This window comes from Artemia sp. Qi Xiang Cuo, chromosome 16, assembly GCF_049724085.1.
Source record: "Artemia sp. Qi Xiang Cuo chromosome 16, ASM4972408v1, whole genome shotgun sequence".
Taxonomy (NCBI): domain Eukaryota; kingdom Metazoa; phylum Arthropoda; class Branchiopoda; order Anostraca; family Artemiidae; genus Artemia; species Artemia sp. Qi Xiang Cuo.
In genome coordinates this window covers 31,134,901-31,154,560 of record NC_142809.1, presented here as the reverse complement: position 1 = coordinate 31,154,560, position 19,660 = coordinate 31,134,901, and the positions used below count along the sequence as shown (strand labels likewise).

General features: G+C 36.4%; 1 long non-coding RNA gene across 4 annotated transcripts; it reads right to left on the bottom strand.

Annotated features, from left to right (window-relative positions):
- Positions 1 to 2,324: 2,324 nt before the first annotated feature.
- Positions 2,325 to 14,539, bottom strand: LOC148942781 (uncharacterized). 4 transcript variants are annotated; one of them, XR_016143096.1, is made up of 3 exons: positions 14,499 to 14,539; positions 4,577 to 4,649; positions 2,325 to 2,519 (listed from the first exon to the last, which is right to left on the bottom strand). It is a non-coding gene; the product is annotated as an uncharacterized LOC148942781 (long non-coding RNA). The 4 variants fall into 4 exon arrangements; XR_016143097.1 differs by lacking the exon at positions 14,499 to 14,539 and adding an exon at positions 11,076 to 11,307 and having other exon boundaries at positions 4,577 to 4,646; XR_016143099.1 differs by lacking the exon at positions 14,499 to 14,539 and adding an exon at positions 9,435 to 9,585.
- Between the last annotated feature and the right edge of the window lie 5,121 nt (positions 14,540 to 19,660).

Here is a 19,660-nt window from a genome sequence, read left to right as displayed (position 1 = left end):
ATTAAGTCGTTTTCCTTGTGTTTTCAATAATTATACGAACTTTCTTGTGTGCTAACTGCACTTATTACTAATAAACAAATACATATATAGGATCACCATAAAAAGCTGATTCTGTGATTTAATGTTATCAATACAGCACTTGTTGTGGCAGCGAAGACTCTTGAAGAATTGGTCCAGAAAGCAGAGCTCTGCAAGGATTGAATGACTTACTTAGCATTAGCTTACTTAGCATTAACGCGGCAAAGCGTAACTATATTCTGTTTAGTCGGACTGGTGTATCTCCAAATCTTCCCAATGAAATAGCAATAAATGGTGATGTACTAAAGCAGGTTGAGGAAGTGCGTTACCTAGGATTCAATCTCGAGCAGAACCTCAGTCGGAGAAGACACGGTGATGTGGTTGCGTGTAAGGTAGTCCGTGGCTTCGGGATTTTAAGACGCTTTCAACATTTTTTACCTTCTCATATTTTAGTTCTTTTATACCATTCTTTGATTGCGCCGTATATAAATTATGGATGTATGATTTGGGCTAGTAATTTTACGTGCAATTTAAACGAGTGCAGATTCAGCAAAATAAAGCAATGAGAATAATTGGTAAGTATGATACAGGATTTTTAAGTACAGAGTCGATTTTTAGGAAACTTAGGATTTTGAATGTATGTCAGATTAGAGATTTTCAGATTGGTATTTTTTTGTTTCAGAGTTTGAATGGTTTAGCGCCTGATGTTTTTAGTATATATTTTTCGTTTTAACTCATTTTATCATGGATACGCTACGAGAAATGCTGGAGACCTGGTAATTGAGCCAAGAAGTACGGTTCGTTCTAGCTATGTGGCAAGGTGGTCGGGTCCGGTGGTCTGGAATACTTTTCCAGACTCAATTCGGGAAGCAGAAAGTGTCCCGCAATTTAAAAACCGGTTAAAGAAGCATCTCCTTGTGGGCGGTTGGTCAGTGTGGGGCTGGAAGACGAGAGAGGACAAATAAAGTATTTTTGTTTTTTGTTCTGTTATTAATATATTCGTTTTATTATATTATTTTTTATTTGTTTATTTATTTTTCTTTTTATTATTTTTATCTCTTTTTTTTATTGTTCTTTTTTTGTGTGTTTATTTCAGTGATGATTTGGTTAGTTTTATTATTTAGTAAATGTGTACTGGTTGCGTTTTTCAAGCATATATGTGCTTTATTTGTAATTGGTCGTCAAGCCGGCATGAATCATTTTTAGTAAAGTTGTCGAACCTTAAAAAATCTTGAAATTCATTAATATGAAGAACTTGAGTTTTTTTTTGCTACTCCAACCAAATCATATAGGAAAAATCTTTGTGGAAAACTGGAAAGGGTCAAAATATCAGTCAAAATTAGAACCTACATTTTCCTTATTGAGGGTCAAAATCTATTGGCAGGCAGCCAACAGTGGGGCAACACAAATTTTTGCCATGGTTTTTCCCTATTTTGCTCTCTTTCCTTTCGTTTCCTTTTAATTACTTTATAGTACCAAATTTCCAGGGGGCCATGCCCCCCCCCCTGCTGGCGCCATGCTTAATAGTACTACTGTCATAGTGGTAGTGTTAACAGTGGGAGAAGCAGTATGTACATGTTGCCTGCTGGTCAGCTGAACATCCCCATCATGCCCTGGAAGTTTCATCTCGATATTGTAAGCCGTTCCAAAAATATTATTGATACGCCCTTTTGACAATCTGCATTGATTTAATTGAACTATTCTCTTAACCTTTCTTCCGATATTCATTTCAACATCCTCAGCCTTGATAGTACTACTGTCTTTTTGGCCAATTGATCATCTCCGTCATCGTTTCCAGGAAGCTCCTAATTAATATACTCAGCCATTCCTGAGTTACGCCCTTTTGACAACCCGTATGTACATAACGTGTTTTGATTTGGATTAACACTCCCCTCAACATCCTCAGAGAGTTTTACCGGAATGCCCATCGTATTTTTGAAAACTAGAGGTCAAACATACCAACCTTTCTCAATAAATTAGGCTATATGCAAACAATGGGCTAATTGCATTACTTACAGCCTTTGCCCTGAGGGCTGTGGGGAGGGAGGTTGACATCCCCAAAGACATAATTAATAGACCTTTCAGCTTATTTGAACAAAATGTCTATACCAAAATTTTGATTGGATGTTTTTGGGGACTTTATTGATATGGGGGGAGGGGGCGCTGGTTGCTGTCCAATCACTTTTGACTCTAAAAAGGGCACTAAAACTTTCAACTTTCAATACGAAGTGCCTTGGTCAGAAAAAAAACATTGTGCCCACTTCGCTCTTTACTTAGACCGAGCTATTGCGATGCCTATCATAAAACAGTCTTCAACAATTTACTTGAAAATAAATACAGTGGTTATAACTTTCAAAACTTTAAAAATATCTAAGTCCTATGACGTCACACTTTATTGGGGCATCCATCGTATTCTGCGTGTGTGTTGGTTTTCTGTTTGCGTAGAGCTTGGTTGTCTTAAGTGCTGTTTGAATGGGCAAAGAATCAATCCGTAAACTGGTCTGAAAACAAAACATTTTAAGGTAATTTTGGCATACTGACAAAGGCAGATAAGAATTTATACTTATAAAATGTAAAGAAACTGAAAACAAGAAACTACACGCCCAGGGTCAGATCATTCAAAAGCCAATTTACTTATCAACCTATTTCTCAAATAAGAATAAAATTTTCAATCCCCCAGGATCTATATTAAACGCTTAGGCCAAACAGATTCTTACAGATGAAAGGATGTTAAGAAGTAGTAATCCCATCCAAATTCATTGGAAGGATTTTCATGAAAAAGCGGAAAATTTGGTAGCAAAAAGGCCATCTTGAGGCTTCAGGCATCTTTCCCCACAAAGGCGTCCTGGCCTCCTTTCTAGGAGCTGGTCGGCAAATATTAGATACAGTGTGACCAAAGGTAACACTGCATATGCGTTCATTTATTTGTATGAACAATAAATATTTTGAGGGAAAAATACACAGCCACATGGAAGAATAGCCTCAAAAGCATAGAGATTACGCATGTAGATTTTTGATAGTCTTCAACCTACAGGATTTTGATTGATATCAACCATTTGAATAATTCCTATCTTAATATTCTGCGGCCACTGCTTCAATACGATCAGCTTTAGGGAAAACAGAAGCAAAAAATCTTTCATAAATATTGACCAGCCAAGTAAAAGACCTTCCCTCTTAGAGATTTCTCTCGATGGAGGTTATCAGAAGCCCATCTGATGAATAAAAACTTGTCTTAGAATGTACTTGGGTGAAGGAGAGCCCAATTCACAAAAAAAAACTTAGTTTACTAGAAAATGGGGCCGTAAAATGGGCCAATATACTTTTATTGCTGAGCAGTTTGAAACTTAAAACCCGTAACTCTCTGTCAAGTGACCCATAATGAATAATGAGATTAGGGCTCCAGCCCCTCCAAAACCCATTAAAGGATGTGTTTTTCAGTGCCCTTTACTGAAAAAAATATATATTTACTGGAAACAAAACAGTTCCTCCTTTATCATTATAACACTGAAAAATAAAAGAGAAGGCCAGGAAATAAAACCATTGTCAACAAGTTTCACGTGTCTGCTCAATAAATTTTTTGTGTTTCTCTTCCTTGGGAAATCCGTTGTTAAATCATTAATTGCTTTCTTCATCAAAATATTGCTTCAACAAACGATTCACGTTGCTTCCAAAATGAATGAAATAAAAGGAAAAGGTTTGACAAAAAAAATTTCGTACTTCTAAAACAGTAAAGTCAACTGAAAATCCCAAATAAAACTGTTTTCAGTAAATTGTTGTTGTTGTGTTGTTGCTGACTTATCACATTGACCCGTCATTTTAGAATCGCTTCCGGTTTTCAAACATTTCGTTTTTTTTTTTTTAGTGCAACTTATTGGCATATTGAGTTTGTTTATGTTACTAAAAATGTTGGAATCGAAAAATGTGACGAATAAACTAGTTTGTGGTAATTTTTGTTCGTTTAAAGTTTGACTGGACTGTTGATTTAATTTCTGTTCGTTTTAGGATTCACCTGTTCACCCGCTGCAACATCTGTTATCTTTTCGTCCCATATGACTGTTAATTTTAATTTCAGTTCGTTTTGGGGGTCAATTATTCATTTATAGTAGTTTCCGTTCATTTAATTTTTATTCGTAATTCACATGACTTCATTTCTGTTCGTTTTAGATTACGAATCGGCTCTTGCTATTTTTTTTTTGAAAAATTACTTTTTAGAAATCGTTTTTAAAATACGTTTGTAGAATAATATAACAAAATACCCCAAATGTGAAAAGGGAAAGGCCAGATGATCACAATTGTTCAAGGATGAGATTGAAATAAAAGAAAATTTGAAATCTCTACGGGTTTCCTGGGAGTAAGCCAAGCAGAAGCTTTAAAAGCATGGAATGGAGGCGAAGTGTCCGCCAGTATGCCATCTTTATCTTCAGATATCTGCAACCAGTTTATAGAAATTTCAGTAACTGTAGGCGTTATCAGAAGAATATGCTTTGACACAAATGAAAAAATATGAGTAATTACAGAAAAGGTACAAATATTCGGTATTAGGAAAGTTAAAACTTACTCGATCACTCTTATTAGAAGAAGATTGCCCCTGAGATTTAACAGGGTAAGATGAACTGGCCATGTCCATTGTGCTGGAAATAAAAGGTATTTCAGTTTATGTGCAGTAGAGTTGAAAGTAGAGCTTCCATTTTTTTCAAATATTGAGCTCTTTATCTGCCACACTAAATAACCTTTTCAATTTGAGGCCATCATCAAAGCTCTCTAAGACCGTCTTATTGTCCTTTGATTATGATACAAATGAAACTATACTCATAATTAGCCTTTAAAAAAAAGGAAAAGAGCAGTTGCGCCATTTCAGAAAACCTCAGGGGGAGGGGGAAAGATCAATTTCGGGCCCCCATTCAGACTCAAAATGTAATGACTACTCTACTTTGTTTGACAGACTACTCTTCAAATTACTCTTTAAATACACTTTAAAGCAACGTAATTTATTTAGATTTTGCCCTTTTGCATCCTGGTTAGGGACCAAAAATCGCTACAGGATGGATCATTTACCACACAAATTAAAAACTGAAAGTTACGTGCAGTTACTTAAGCAATGGATCTCCTTGGGTTCATTTTTGCGAAGTCGTCCACAAGCTTCTCAAAATCGAGCTCCTTCACTGCAGCCTTTTCAGAGAACACAAGGAGCAAATGCGAAAGTCGCTTGTTGTCAATTGTTGTCCACAAATGTCAACACAGAGAAAAATTGTTCATTTGAGCATGTCGTGAGCGGGAGCGTGAGGACTACCCTCACGACTTCAAGAACCTCAGAAATTTTTTTTCAATCCTCCCAGACTTTCGAAAAGATCTAAAGCATTTGCCAGTTTCTGTGGAAGCTGCGAAAAATATGCACGAGCTATCAAAGATTTACTCTTCAGCTCTATAACATCGATGCCAGCCTTATCGAAGCATGTTGTGATCTCGAGAAGTAAATCTGTGTTCATGAAGCCTTCGGATTTGGGGTTAAAGCATGGTGTGGCTTCTAGTACTGGCAGATGGACAGAAAAACACTCTTTAAATTCATTTACCACTCTGTCCAAAACCTCATAGAGCTCTCTTTGCATCTTTTCTTCTGTTCTTATTCCCTCAGATTCAGTGCTGTGCTTTCCGAGTGATGATGTCATAGAATAGTCCCTGAGTCTTCCGGATATCTTCTGAACTCGTTTTGATTTTGCTGGTATGGTTGAAGCAAGAGCACTTGTTTCCGACAGATCAGCTCCGAAATTAATAGCCATCTCCTTAGACTTGCCGTATAGGACTCGAAAATACTCGACATCATGCATTGTCTTCAGTTGGTTTTTTGTTGTGGTGATTAAAGTGCAGGCGTCTCAAATGATCAGATCTGGGGCCTGCAATTGTTCAGAAAGAGGGTTGATCACTGCTAGAACTTCGTGAATGACGTGCAAATTGAATATGAAGGGAAACAACTGTAGTTGATTCTTGAGACCTCTAGCTTCTGGCACTTCCTCCCTGTCAGAAGATTCTTGAACAACTGACAGAAATGCGAGTATGCAATCATATTCTACCAAAATTTTGATATACATCAATATCATCAATTTGATACAAAGTGATATACATCGCTTGCGGTGCTTTTCCCCGGAGACGAGCCTGTACTCCCGAAAAACGTCCGCTCATTACATTCGCCCCGTCATCGCACTGCCGCACACATTTTGACCAGTCAAGGCCGATACTTTTTATTTCGTTTTAAAGAAAGTCGGCCAAACTCTCAGCGTCAACCTTACGCATGTGGTAGCAACCTATGGCTCTTTCTTTGATTTTCGTATCATGAGCCTAGACTTTTTGACTTGACTTTTATTTTCAACTAATAATACATCATACTTAACTGGCACTTACAACACATTTTTTGAATAACATTATCAACAAACGTAGAGATGGTAAGAACGTATGACGTTTTATTAAGCAACTATTGTGACTTGAGCAGCGTCACACAATCTTTTATCATAAACCAAAACTCATTCACTCTTTCTACTCTTTTCATACCATTCAATAAAAATTAAATAAATTTAAATATTTTTTTAAAATTTTTTTTTACAAATTAATTAAAATTTAAAATTAAAAAAAAAAAAAAAAAAAATTAATTCCCACCCAACAAAAACTTTTTTAATATAATTTTAAACTGAAACTGGTTTTCTGACTCCCTAATGCTCTCCGGGAAACCATTCCACAAATTAACTGCATAATTTCTAATTACAAAACTAGATCGACTCGTACTCCTTACTTCTGAGACTAAGCTTCCACGACCTCTAGTCCTATGATGATGATAATCAGAATTAAACTTAAAAAAATCTCTAAAATATTCTGGAGATAATCTATTAAGCACCTGGTAAGTAAACACTCCCGCCTGATGGTCCCTGATCTGATGAATATTTAAAATTCTAAAACTCATAAAACATTCACGCATATGCTCATACTGAACAAACTCACCTAGTACTCGTAGTGCCTTATTCTGAAGAATCTGCAGTATTATAATATTTGAAGATAAATTAGATGCATAAATACAGCAACCATAAACAATAAAAGGATGAAGAAGAGTATGATATATATTTCTTAAAACACTTAAGGGTAACACGTGTTTCAAACGCCGCATTACTCCAAGACCTCGTGCAAGTTTAGAAGAAATCATATTTTGATTCCAACTCAAATTATTATCAACATAAAATCCTAAATATTTATTTTCAAAAACCTGTGAAAGCGACAAATTATCAAATACTACGGAAGCACTATTTACAATTTTTCCTACCCTACTAAAAATCATATAATTTGTCTTAGAAGTATTAACAGCAAGGTAACTCAAGGAGGTAAACACCAAAAAGTTTTCCAGCGTTCGGTTTGCTTTATCTACTAGTTCTTCCAGTGACTGTGCAGAAATCGTCAAAGCAGTATCATCTGCAAATGCTGTAACAGCTGCTTCAGGCATATAGAACCTCAGAGTATCTATGTATACGAGAAAGAGTAATGGACCAAGGACTGAGCCCTGAGGAACTCCACATTTTACAGGATAGACTCCGCTAACTATGTCATCTATCATTACTTTAGTTGACCTTCCATACAAGTATGATTTAAACCAATCCAAGCAAATATCTTTTATCCCCAGACTAGATAGGCGACACAGCAGCAACTCAAAATCCACAGTGTCGAAGGCTTTTTTGAAGTCAACAAAGATTGTTAAAGGAATAAGACCTTTTTCTAGAGTTCCATTGATTACATCCAGAAGATGATGAACAGCATGGCTAGAAGAATGTTTACTGCGGAATCCAAATTGGCTGTCACACAATATTCCTAGTTTATCCAAATATTCATAAACTCTCCTGTGAATTATCTTTTCATAGATTTTAGAAAAAATAGGCAATAACGATATCGGTCGCCAATTCGATAGTTCTTGTTTCTTCCCCCCTTTATACAATGGTATTACCTTTGCTAGTTTATGACCACTAGGGAATTCGCCGGTCTGGAGTGATAGATTTATTAAGTCAGTTAGACAAGGTAATATATAAACTAGGATGGCATTTACACCTCTAAAATGAAGCCCGTCTATTCCGGCCGAGTTGGACTTTAGTCCTTTAACTGTGCTCTGGATCTCCTTTGCTGTGCAATTCTTAAATGAAAAACTGCGCCCTTCGCCTCGATTATCAATAAAGGACATTACCAGATGTCTTCCAGACTTTTTAGCTACGTCTTCCTTAATATTTGCGCCTATGTTTGTGAAATATTTTCCGAATTCATCAGCCATTTCCTGTTTATCAGTGGTTTCACTTGCACTCACCATCAGATTCTTTACTCCATCATTGCCATTAGTCGTCCCTTTTAAAACCTCATTTATTAGTCGCCATGTTCCTTTTGCATCACCACTTTTACCATCAAAAGCTGCAGCATAATATGCTTTTTTCTCACTGAGACGCTTATGTTTAACTTTGTTTCTGAATTGATTAAATTCTTCAAATAAACTCGCATTTCCGGGCTCTGTAAATGTTTTTCAAAAAGCTGGTTTCGCATTTCCATCATTTCAAGCAAATCTGTGGTAACCCATGGCTTTCTTGTCTCATTTTTCTTTCTTCTCATTTTCATCAGAGGACAAGACACCTCATATACCGGTAAGAGAATATTCATAAGCCTGTAAAATGTTGTAGTTGCATTCTGCTCTTTACTAAATTCATCCCATGCTATAGTACTAACTTGCTCTTTCAGCTTTCTCTAGTTATTATTTCTCATATCTCTATAAACTCTCTTACTTAGGTTTTTAGTCGAAGTTTTGATACTATTTATCATACAAACAATCGGGAGGTGGTCAGTAGCAGGTTGAAGGAGAACATCACAGAATGCTTGCCCCAATAGATTTGAAGAAACATATATGTCATCAATTAATGTTGCCGACTGAGCAGTGATACGGGAAGGAATCAGATTCACTGGGTACAAATCATGAGATAATGCAAGATTTAAAAATTCTAAATTAACACTATTTAAATTCAATAAATCAAAATTAAAATCACCCAGAATAACACAATCTGATTGATTAGACTGGGCCCTGCTTAAAAACATATCAAACTCCTGAAAAAATTCCTCCGGACGAGCACCAGGGGGTCTATAAACCAGGCAAACAAATAACTTTTTACCATTATTTATTTCAATCTCAATGCAAAAAATTTCAATCTTACCTTCATTCCATAAATAAAGGTCCTCCCTTTCCTCAAAATTCAATCCCTCTCTCACCAAAAATGCAAGCCCCCCGCGCCCCATTGAATGCTGCGACTTCGATATCAGTTGGTAACCTGGAAAAGCGTAGGAAGAGAGAAGACTATACAAACTCAAGAATGATTCACAAATTCCCAAAACATCAATCACACTATCAATATTACTTAAAAACTGAACAATTTCTTCAAAAGCCGACGTTATGTGGCAATTCCATTGAGCAACACACAAACTATGCAACTCTTTTTTAATTTGACCAAACTCTTCAAAACGAACGTAGCGGCTAGGACGGAGTGGCTTGGGGCATTCATCAACTCGATCTTGAAAATGGAGTCCTATCTGATGTGATAAAAAATAATAAACTAAGAGCGAATTTTTTTCAAGCAACTCTAACCGAGTTATTGGGAGTAAAATAAACATAATAATAAAATAAAATAAAAAGCAACTATCTTGTTTTCTTCATTAGGGATAAAACCCATACATAAACTAGAAAGAAAGGAAATAGGAATAACTGAATAATAATAAGAATAGATAAACACATATAAAGACTCAAAATTTAAACACAAAAAAAAACACATATAAAGACTCATAAATTGAATAGGAATAATTGAATAATAATAAGAATAGATAAACACATATAAAGACTCAAAATTTAAATACAAAAAAAAAAAAACATATAAAGACTCAAAATTTAAATACAAAAAAAAAAAAAAAAAAAAAAAAAAAAAAAAAAAAAAAGGACACTCAATCACGATCGAATATTTCATTCAGAGACCAAAGTCTACGAGCAGAAGTTGCATTCTCCGGACGGACGTAGATCCGACCTTGGTTTGACCACACGAACTTATTGCCGTATTTTTCCCTTGCAGCATTCAACAATTCTCTTTTTTTCTTTGTTAAGTTCTCAGCCACAAAAATCTTCGTGTTCACAAGGTTTTTTTTTGCAAGCAAAAACTTTCACATCTGTGTGACGGTCTTTAAACTTCACTAAAACAGGAGCAATTTTATCAGGGCGGCTGTCAACAGAGTTCAACCGAAACCTATGCACAGATATAACATCACTATCAGCAAGACCTGAGAACGCCATCTTATTGCGTATAATATTCATTGTTGCATCTTTTATTTCAACACCGGGGGATTGCTTGACACCGTTGAACAGTAGTGAATCCAGTCTCAACTCTTGGTCAGCATCATCGATCTTGGCTTCAACTCTAGCAACTCGATTTTCAAGTAATTCCAGTTGATTTTGACATATTTTCAGGTCTTTTTCAATCCTGTCAAATCTCGGAGTATATTCCAGTATTATCGCATCGTGAACTACGTCAATTATCTTTTCAATTTCAGCAGCAGATGTTGTGGTCGAGGGGTGAATTTTAAGTGCTTCGTTAAACTTTTTGCGTTATAGCCTGTTTCATATTTTCTTTTGTTACCGCTACATCTTTGAGAGTTCGCTCAATAAGCCCCGAAGCATCTGAACTTGTAGCCAAATTTTTATAAACAAGTGGGCTGAGAGCGAGTTCCTCAAAAGCGCCTTTAACTCCCTTTCCAACTTTTTTCATAGCTTCGGTTTTGTTTGATTCGAAATTTTTTAAATTTTGTTTCAAAACCATTTCAACTTCATGCGATCCGTAACAAAATACTTGGTACTTAAATCGACCAGATTTCTCTGCGACAGAACGAAGAATTCTGACTGGCCATAAAGGATATCTCGCAAAGCTTGCCAGGGCAAGGTCATCATCCTGAAACAAGGGCATCACGGTTTCAAAGAAAAGGCAGGAAAAAAAAATAAAGGCAGGAAATAGACTTATCTTTACGTGGAGCCTGCTAAGCTTTACCACCGTTTTCTGACATCCCAATTCACGAAAAGTAAATATCTAATCAGTAATTATCCAATCTCAAAAATATCCACTTCTCGCCAAAAGTCTATCACCAACAAATTAATTGGTAAACATAGGAGAGGATTATACGTCACTAAAATCCCAAACCAATTGTTGTTACGAAATCACTGAGTTAATTATATTTTCAAGTTCAAAGAAACCAGTTCAAATAGATGTTCACGCTTTGAAATCTAGTTCAGTACTGAACTAGACACTAAGATCTTAAGTTGTTACTTTTTTGAGAGGTCTTTTGTTTCGTCAGCAAGAACGGCAAAATATTTTGCTTCTCTGACTTCTTTTGCGATAGAACTTTTAATTTTATCTCCTATGACCTAAATGTATTAGTTTTGGTACTCGTGTGACAAGTAATGGCATAGGTCTTGCGAGACTTGTCCATTAGGTCCGGGTTGATTTCCGTTAAAAGACCTACTGTCTCAATGAAATCCCCTCGATTGGCACTGGACTCTCCTTCATCATGGCCACGAAACGCGAGACCTTGCCGTCCAAGTAAGGCCGTACTTTTTAGCAGAGCCCTTACAAACCGTCTGTTCTCTAATATTTACTTTTCTCGTTGTTTGGAGAGGCATGAGGCATCAGATTCGGCCGTCTCCGTCTGAATAGTTTTAAACTTGGTTCAGGAAATGAAACATACTCTGTGCTGGTCACTGCTTTCGTACTGCCTTACCAGCTCTGTAATGTCTTTCCCCTTTCTCAATCCTACGTCGATGAATGCTCTTGCGCCATAGCTTATCATAATATCATATGATATTATGCTTTTAGGACGCTATGTCATAAATTATGGGAGACACTATAATGTGGCAGGCTGAATCCGACGAAACCATGCCAAAAGAGATATTCTTCAAATGGGTGACTTCGCTGCAAATTTTGAGTTGTCTTCAATTTGCTGTTTTCTAATGACCTGGTTTTTGGTTTTCAGGAATAAATCGAAAGCAACAAAAAAGTTTGGAAAAGTAAAAATAAACTAAGAGCTTTAAATTTGAAAATTGGGCCCCTCCAAAAATCAGGGGCGATCATGTCCCCCCCCCTGCCCCCTTCCCAAAATGGCGCCAATGGAAAAGAAATACTTTTGAAACCAACGTTAGCTAAGTTCTCAGGACTTGAATTTATGAGATCTCCGTTTGCTTCTTGACAGAGTTCAAATCAGGCCCTGGCATAATAAGGAAATTAGCCCTTACTTACCACCAAACTTCGTTAAGACTTGTTAATTCCTTGCAGCAAAATTCTTGGTGATAACAATTTGGGGAACACAAATGAGTCGCTTTAGGAACACATTCCCGAAATTAGTTTATATCCATCAATCCCTTCTTCTTTCTTGTAGATGTTACGATGATAAGAATTTAGGGGACTTCTTTTCATAGAGATGTCAAAATAGACCGAAAAAAACACACAACTACGACGTTTACTCCTACGCCAAATAAAATTTGGTGAGATCCCACATCATCTGGTAAATGTACAGGTGACAAGACTGTAGAGACATCTCTTGCTGAAACGCAGAGGTTGGATCCCATATGGAATCCCAAAAAGTCAACTAAGACACTTCTTCTTACTTTCTTCTAAGTTTGGATTGAATAATCTCTTCTGTTATTTGTTCTGATGACAAGAGTTTTAGGACCCCCGTCCTCTCTCCTCCAGATACATCCTGATCCTCAAAAGGCATCAAGTTTAGTTGAGATCTGGCTATTCTTTCTTTGAGAGGTCGTGGTAATAAGAAATTATTCACTCCTCTCCCATTTCTTCCAAAGAAGCCAGATTGAAAGCGGACGCCCGAAAAACAAAACTAAGGCTAGCTCCTATTCCTAGACTTTCTGGATAGAAAGTCTTAGTCTTTCTACCCAGTTTTGTTGGCATATAACAATCTCTTCTAATCTTCTAATAGGTGTGAAATGTGCAACTGACAAGATCTTGATATAAACACCCTTACTTCTTCCCCCCTCAATTTATGAGTAAATTAACAACGAGACAATTTGTGTCTACTTCTGGGCCAAGCCTTGCATGTACAGAAAACTTCATGAAAATCGACCAGGGTGGAAAATTTCACAAAATTTGGAATGTAAGGAATCTAGATTGAACTCTAAAGATACATTTACTAGAAATCAAGAATATACACATAAACTTAGATCTAATGTCTCCACGAAATAATTCAATGCACTACACGAGTCAAACGTAACATACCCATGAAGTTTCTTTCAGAGCCAGAATAGTTCTGTTTTGCCTCATGTTTATAGTATTTAATAGGCTAGAAAAAACATTTTTTTCTGGTAATTACTTGGAATTTTGGAGAATTCGCAAGGTACTTTTCTTTTGCGGTTTGAGATTCATAAGAAAGAAAATATTTATCTCTTAGTTTTACTGGGATGTGGTCCACGCATATTACGGTTATTTTAAAATGTTAATCCCAGTATCACTATTTTGGACCAGTGTGCTTGCGCACTGTGAAGCCCATTTGTATGCATAGTGGGTATTAGAAAATGTACCATATGTCTCAAATTTGAATCAACAGTACCACCGAACGGACTTCAATTGGATTAAAGTGACTGCATGACATCAATTCTAAGTAATCACACGCCTCTACCACTGACATAAAGCTATCGAAAGGGAAAGTGGTATTTTATGCTTTTAGTCAAAGCGTCAAAGGCAGCAAATGGAAACCGCTCTTTCTCAAATCAGAATTCCACGCTACGGTTGTCTCAAATTTAAGACAGGTGGTCTCAAATTTGATAGATATGGTCAAAATATCCAAAACAAATAGCCAAAATATTGACGAACCGGATATAGGTTTTTTCTCAGAAGGGACAGATGTAGATTTTGCCACCCCCTGCCGCACAATCAATACTGTAAATATTACAATTTTCGCCTAGAATGAAAAGTTGAACGAATTTCATGGGATAACAATGGTACCGGTATGTATGTACTACATATATGTTATTTTTCAAAATGGCTGGTTTTGAAAATCGGTGGTAAAACTAGTAATTTATTTCCATAACTTTGGAAAGATTCATAATATTATTAATTTAACAAAAACTTCACTTCCTCAAATATAGCCTAAAGCCTAAGCCTAGTAAAATGATAGTGGGTTAGGTTAGTCAAATTTAAAGCTTAAAATTCATTAAATAAAAAAAACAAGTTTTTTTTAACTGAAAGTAAGGAGCGACATTAAAACTTAAAACGAACAGAAATTATTCCGTATATGAAAAGGGCTGTCCCCTCCTCAACGCGTTCTGAATAGAGTTCAGAGAAACAGTCAAACTTTAGAGTAAAGAGCGAAGCGTTGAGGAGGAGACAGCCCCTTTCATATACGGAATAATTTTGATAGAAGATTCGAAAAGATAATACCAGACAATAATGAACACATCCTCCATTCTTTAGTTATTCCGGCAATTGAAAACAAAACCTTTACCACTTTACCATATACCCCAAGACTCGGCAACAAATTTGGTATTTTTTTTTTTTTTAAAGAAACATAATCTCTCTGATCCTTTCAAAAATGAACTAAATGTTAAACGTCTTTTTTTCAATTCTGGAAAGAATAAAATGACCCTATACTTGGTGTTGGTGTTTGCAGACTCCAGTGTTCTTGTGGAAAGACTGCATGAACACACGATCTCAATAGACAAATCTCTGACATGTAAAAAACCAAACGATTCATTTTTGACTTTTGAAAATCCAGATCATTTAGTTCTTTTTGATGTGGCAACTTTAATGGTCAGAACTAATGGCTTACCACAATGTTTTAGGGAGGCAATTGCAATTAAGAAATATATATACATATAATTTGCTTTAAATAGAGATACTGGAGTCTGGAGATATTCCTATAAATCTATTTACAATAACTTAATATTGACAGATCCAAAAAACATTTTCCCTCAGTTTAAAATAACATCATCTGACTGCACTTTCAAACAGTTCGTGGTAACGAACTGTAAGTAAGGAGCGACCCGGCTCAATAGTAACCGAAACTCTAAATAACGGAATTTTGATACCAGTAGATACATCAAAAGATTCGGATTTTTATGCTGATTTCAAATACATAAGCTATAAGTAGTATAAAGTATTATAAGTAGTCATCAAGTTTAGTCTTACCCATCAAAACTTGGAGAAACATCCCCTAAAAGTGATATAATCTTAAAGAAAATGAAGTCATTAGATTCAGCGTAACAGAAAACCCTGCTGTAGATGTTTCAAGCTCCTATCTGCAAAAATGTGGAATTTTGTATTTTTTGCCAGAAGAAAGATCACGGATGCGTGTTTATTTATTTTTTTTGTTTTTTTTCAGGGGTGATCGTATCGATCCAGTAGTCCAAGAATATCGTGAGAGGGCTCATTTGAACGGAAATTAAAAGTTTTAGTGCCAGTTTTAAGTGATCAAAAGAATTGGAGTGCAACTTGGCCCCCTCCCACGCTCATTTTTTCCCGATGTCACCCAATCAAAATTTGGAGATAGCCATTTTGTTCAGCATAGTCGAAAATTTAATAAATATGTCTTTGAGGATAAATTAATCTCCCAGAGTTCCCGGGGGAAGGGCTACAAGTTATGAACTTCGCCCATTGTTTACATATAGTATTGGTTATTGGGAAGAATACAGAAGTTTTCAGCAGGGATGTTTTTTTGGTGAGGGGGGGGGGGGTCTGAGTAGGGGGTTACGTGGGAGGATCAATCCGTGGAGGATATTGCCTTGGGGGATGGGACATTTCTATGAAGGGGGCGTCGAACTTCCAAACACTATTTAAAAAGCGATCAGAAATCATAGGCAGCGCTGCCTAACTAAAGAAGGATGTTGGCACAATGTATTATTTTTTTTTCTTTAGACTTTTTTTTTGTCCTTCGTATCGAAGGAGTTGTCGTAGAAGCATCGAAAAGGACTCATTCGATCGGAAATTAAAATGACTAGTGCCCTTTTTAATAGTCGAAAGTGATTAGAAGGCAACTAACACCCCTTCCATAACCACCATTTCCCCAAACACATCCAATCAAACATCCAAATTTTGCGATAGCCATTTTGTTCAACGTAGTTTATTTCCAGATAGAAATTATGTTTTTGAGGAGGATACTCCCCCCAGAGACCAGAGGACATGGGTTTTCATAGAAAGCTTTGTCGTAGAAACTTCAAAAAGGCCTCATTCGATTGGAAATTCAAAGGGATAGTGCTCTTCTTAAGAGTCGAAAGTGATTGGAGGGCAACTAACCCATCTCTCACGCCCACCTTTTGCCCAAACACATCCAATCAAAATTTTGAGATAGCCATTTTGTTCAACGTGGTTGAAAGTTCTGGAAATTAGGTCTTTGAGGATGACAACCACCCCTCCCCCCACAGTTCTCAGGTGAAGGGTTGTAAGTTATGCCCTGGGGGCACATAAAGTTTTTTTTAGAAAGCGTTGTTGTAGAAACTTAAAAAAGAGCTCATTCAATTGGTAATTGAGAGGGCTAGTACCCTTTTTAATAGTCGAAAGTAATTGGAGGGTAACTAACCCCCCTCTCAATCCTGCCTTTCCCAAACATATCCAATCAAAATTTTGAGATAGCCATTTGGTTCAGCGTAGTTAAAAATTCTGGAAATTATTTATTTGAGCAGGACACCCCCCCCCCCCCCCCACAGTCTTTAGGGTAAGGGTTATATAAGGTTATATAAGGGGCATATAAGGTTTTTATTGAAAGCTTTTTCGTAAAAACTTGAAAAAGGGCTTATTAGATTGGGAATTCAAAGGGCTAGTGCCCTTTTTAATAGTCGAAAGTGATTGGAGGGCAACTAACCCCCCTCTTACATCCACGTTTTCCCCAAACACATCCATTCAAAATTTTTAGATAGCCATTTTGTTCAACGTAGTTGAAAGTTATTTTCCATAAAGTACAAATTATATTCTGGCCTTTCGAAAGCTTGGGGTTTAGAACCCTACTCATATTAATTTCTGCTCGTTTTTAGTTTGACTCTTATTTATTTTAATTTCTGTTTGCTTTTGGTTTCATTTATTTATTGATACTGATTTATGGTAGTTGTATTCTTGGTAGATTATTTGATTCATATTTGTTCATTTTGGTTTAACGGAGTTCTTTACTTTTTTTCAAAAAACTTATTTTGTTGAAAAAGTTTTTTTTAATTAATTAAATTAAAAAAACAAGTTTTTTCAACTGAAAGCAAGGAGCAGCATCAAAACTTAAAACGAACAGAAATTACTACGTATAGGAGGGGGTTTGCCCCCTAGTCAGACTAGGGGGTTTGCCCTCCTAGTCTATTCTAATTAAAAGGCCTTTGTGACTCAGGGGTAGGTGATTCGAATAAAATACAAACCTTAGTGTAAAGAGTGATGTATTGACTAGGGGGAGAACCCCCTCATATACGTAATAACATTTACGTAATAAAAAAAAAAACAATAAAAATGAAGTGACATGGCTCAATAGTAACCGAAACTTTAAAAAACGGAATTTTGATTTCAATAAAACATCAAAAGAATGGGCTTATAATGTTGATTCTAAATATATAAATTTCATTAAGTTTAGTATTACTCATCAAAGGCTACGAGCCTCAGAAAATTTACCTAATTTTGGAAAAAGGGGGAAAACACCCCCTACAAGTGAAAGAATCTTAATTAAAATCATACCATCAGATTCAGCGTATCAGAAAACTCTATTACAATTTCAAAACGTGCATTAATTCAAAAACGTTCACAAACTAAATAAAAAAACAAGTTTTTTCTTTTTAACAGAAAGTAAGAAGCGACATTAAAACTTAAAACGAACAGAAATTATTCCGTAAGTAGGGTAAGAGGTTCCATTTCTGATACTCCTATAGCAATTTCCATGTTATTTGCGGCCTTTACGTTCCTTCCTGTGTTATTTGCTTGTCTTATGTTCCTTGGTACCTTTCCAGAGCATGTACTTATGGATTTGGGTGGATTATGTTCCCTCCCATGCTATTTTAAGGGCTTATGTTCCCTCCCATGCTATTCTAGGAGCTTATGTTCCTTCCTATGCTATTACAAGGCTTATGTTCCTTCCCATGCTATTCTAGGAGCTTATGTTCCTTCCAATGCTATTCTGGTGGTTTATGTTCCTTCCTATGCTATTCTGGGGGTTTATGTTCCTTCCTACGCTATTTCGGGGGTTTATGTTCCTTCCTATGCTATTCTGGGGGTTTATGTTCCTTCCAATGCTATTCTGGTGGTTTATGTTCCTTCCTATGCTATTCTGGGCCTTTACGTTCCTTCCTGTGCTATTTGGGGCCTTTTATGTTCCTTCCGGTGTTATTTGCTTAAAGCTATAGGAATCTTTACGTTATTCTATAGAAACTCTACACCTTTTCAAAGAGAGTGACTATCCTCTCACATAATGGAATTTAAGGGTCGATAAAGTGAAATTATGTCACTATTCTAGTTTTTCTAAACCAGTATTGCCTATAACTTAATATATTCAAATATTTTTTGATAACTTGATAGGTGATTTGAATAAAGCCCAGTATCGCATACACTATTAGAGATATCAAAATGATATCTCATTTGCAATAAGCTAACTCAATTTGCGAAAAGAAATTCCATTTACACAACTCTACTCTGATTGAATTGTCGCCAGCAATGGGATCGAAAATTACACGTAATCACTGCTAAGCCTTTTGTTATTGCCAGAGGATTACCCAATTCACTTCTGTGTGTTAACTGACAGAGTTCCAAATACGAACATTTTGAAAAGCAGACAGGTTTTTTTTTGTTATTAAAAAATTTGACACTATAATCAGAATTATTTGATTGACAATTAAAAAGGGGTAATGAGATTTGCAAATTGGAGTGTAGGATTTGTCAATTTTGGAGGGAAAACCAAAAATACTCAGAATCGAAAATAAAGGAGATCTGCCTCAAGGGGAAGGCTCAGAGGCCCTTCGTTCCCACATTTCCGAGGACAGGGGAGGGGGAGGGGGAGTCAATTTCAGAGGGAAAACCAAAAATACTCAGAAACGAAAATAAACGGGATCTGTCTCATGGGCAAGGCTCAGAGGTCCTTCGTTCCTCTATTACTGAGGGGCTGGTGAGGGAGGGGGTCAATTTTGGAGGGAAAACCAAAAATACTCAGAATCGAAAATAAACGGGAATCTGCCTCAAGGAAAAGGCTCAGAGGCCCTTCGTTTCCCCATTTCTGAGGGCAGGGGGGGTTTAATTTTGGAGGGAAAACCAAAAATACTCAGAATTGAAAATAAACGGGATCTACCTCAAGGGGAAAGCCTGGGCTGATGTTTGCAAGTCGAAGAATTTGTCTTTGTTGGTTTGAATATCTAAAGTGCCTGTCTTTCTCTGTTTACATGTCTGATTCTTTTTGTGTGTATGTCCGAGTTGGTGTTTGCAAGTCCAAGTTGGCTTTTCAGACCTATGTTTTTTAGATTTTCGTGGGTGTTTGTTTCACGGGGTTTATTATTTGAGAAGTTAACTTTAGTATTACGTGATTTGACGTGTCTGAAATCATGAATTAGAATAGCTAATTAGCTCTTCGGGTTTTCAGACCTAGGTTTTTTAGA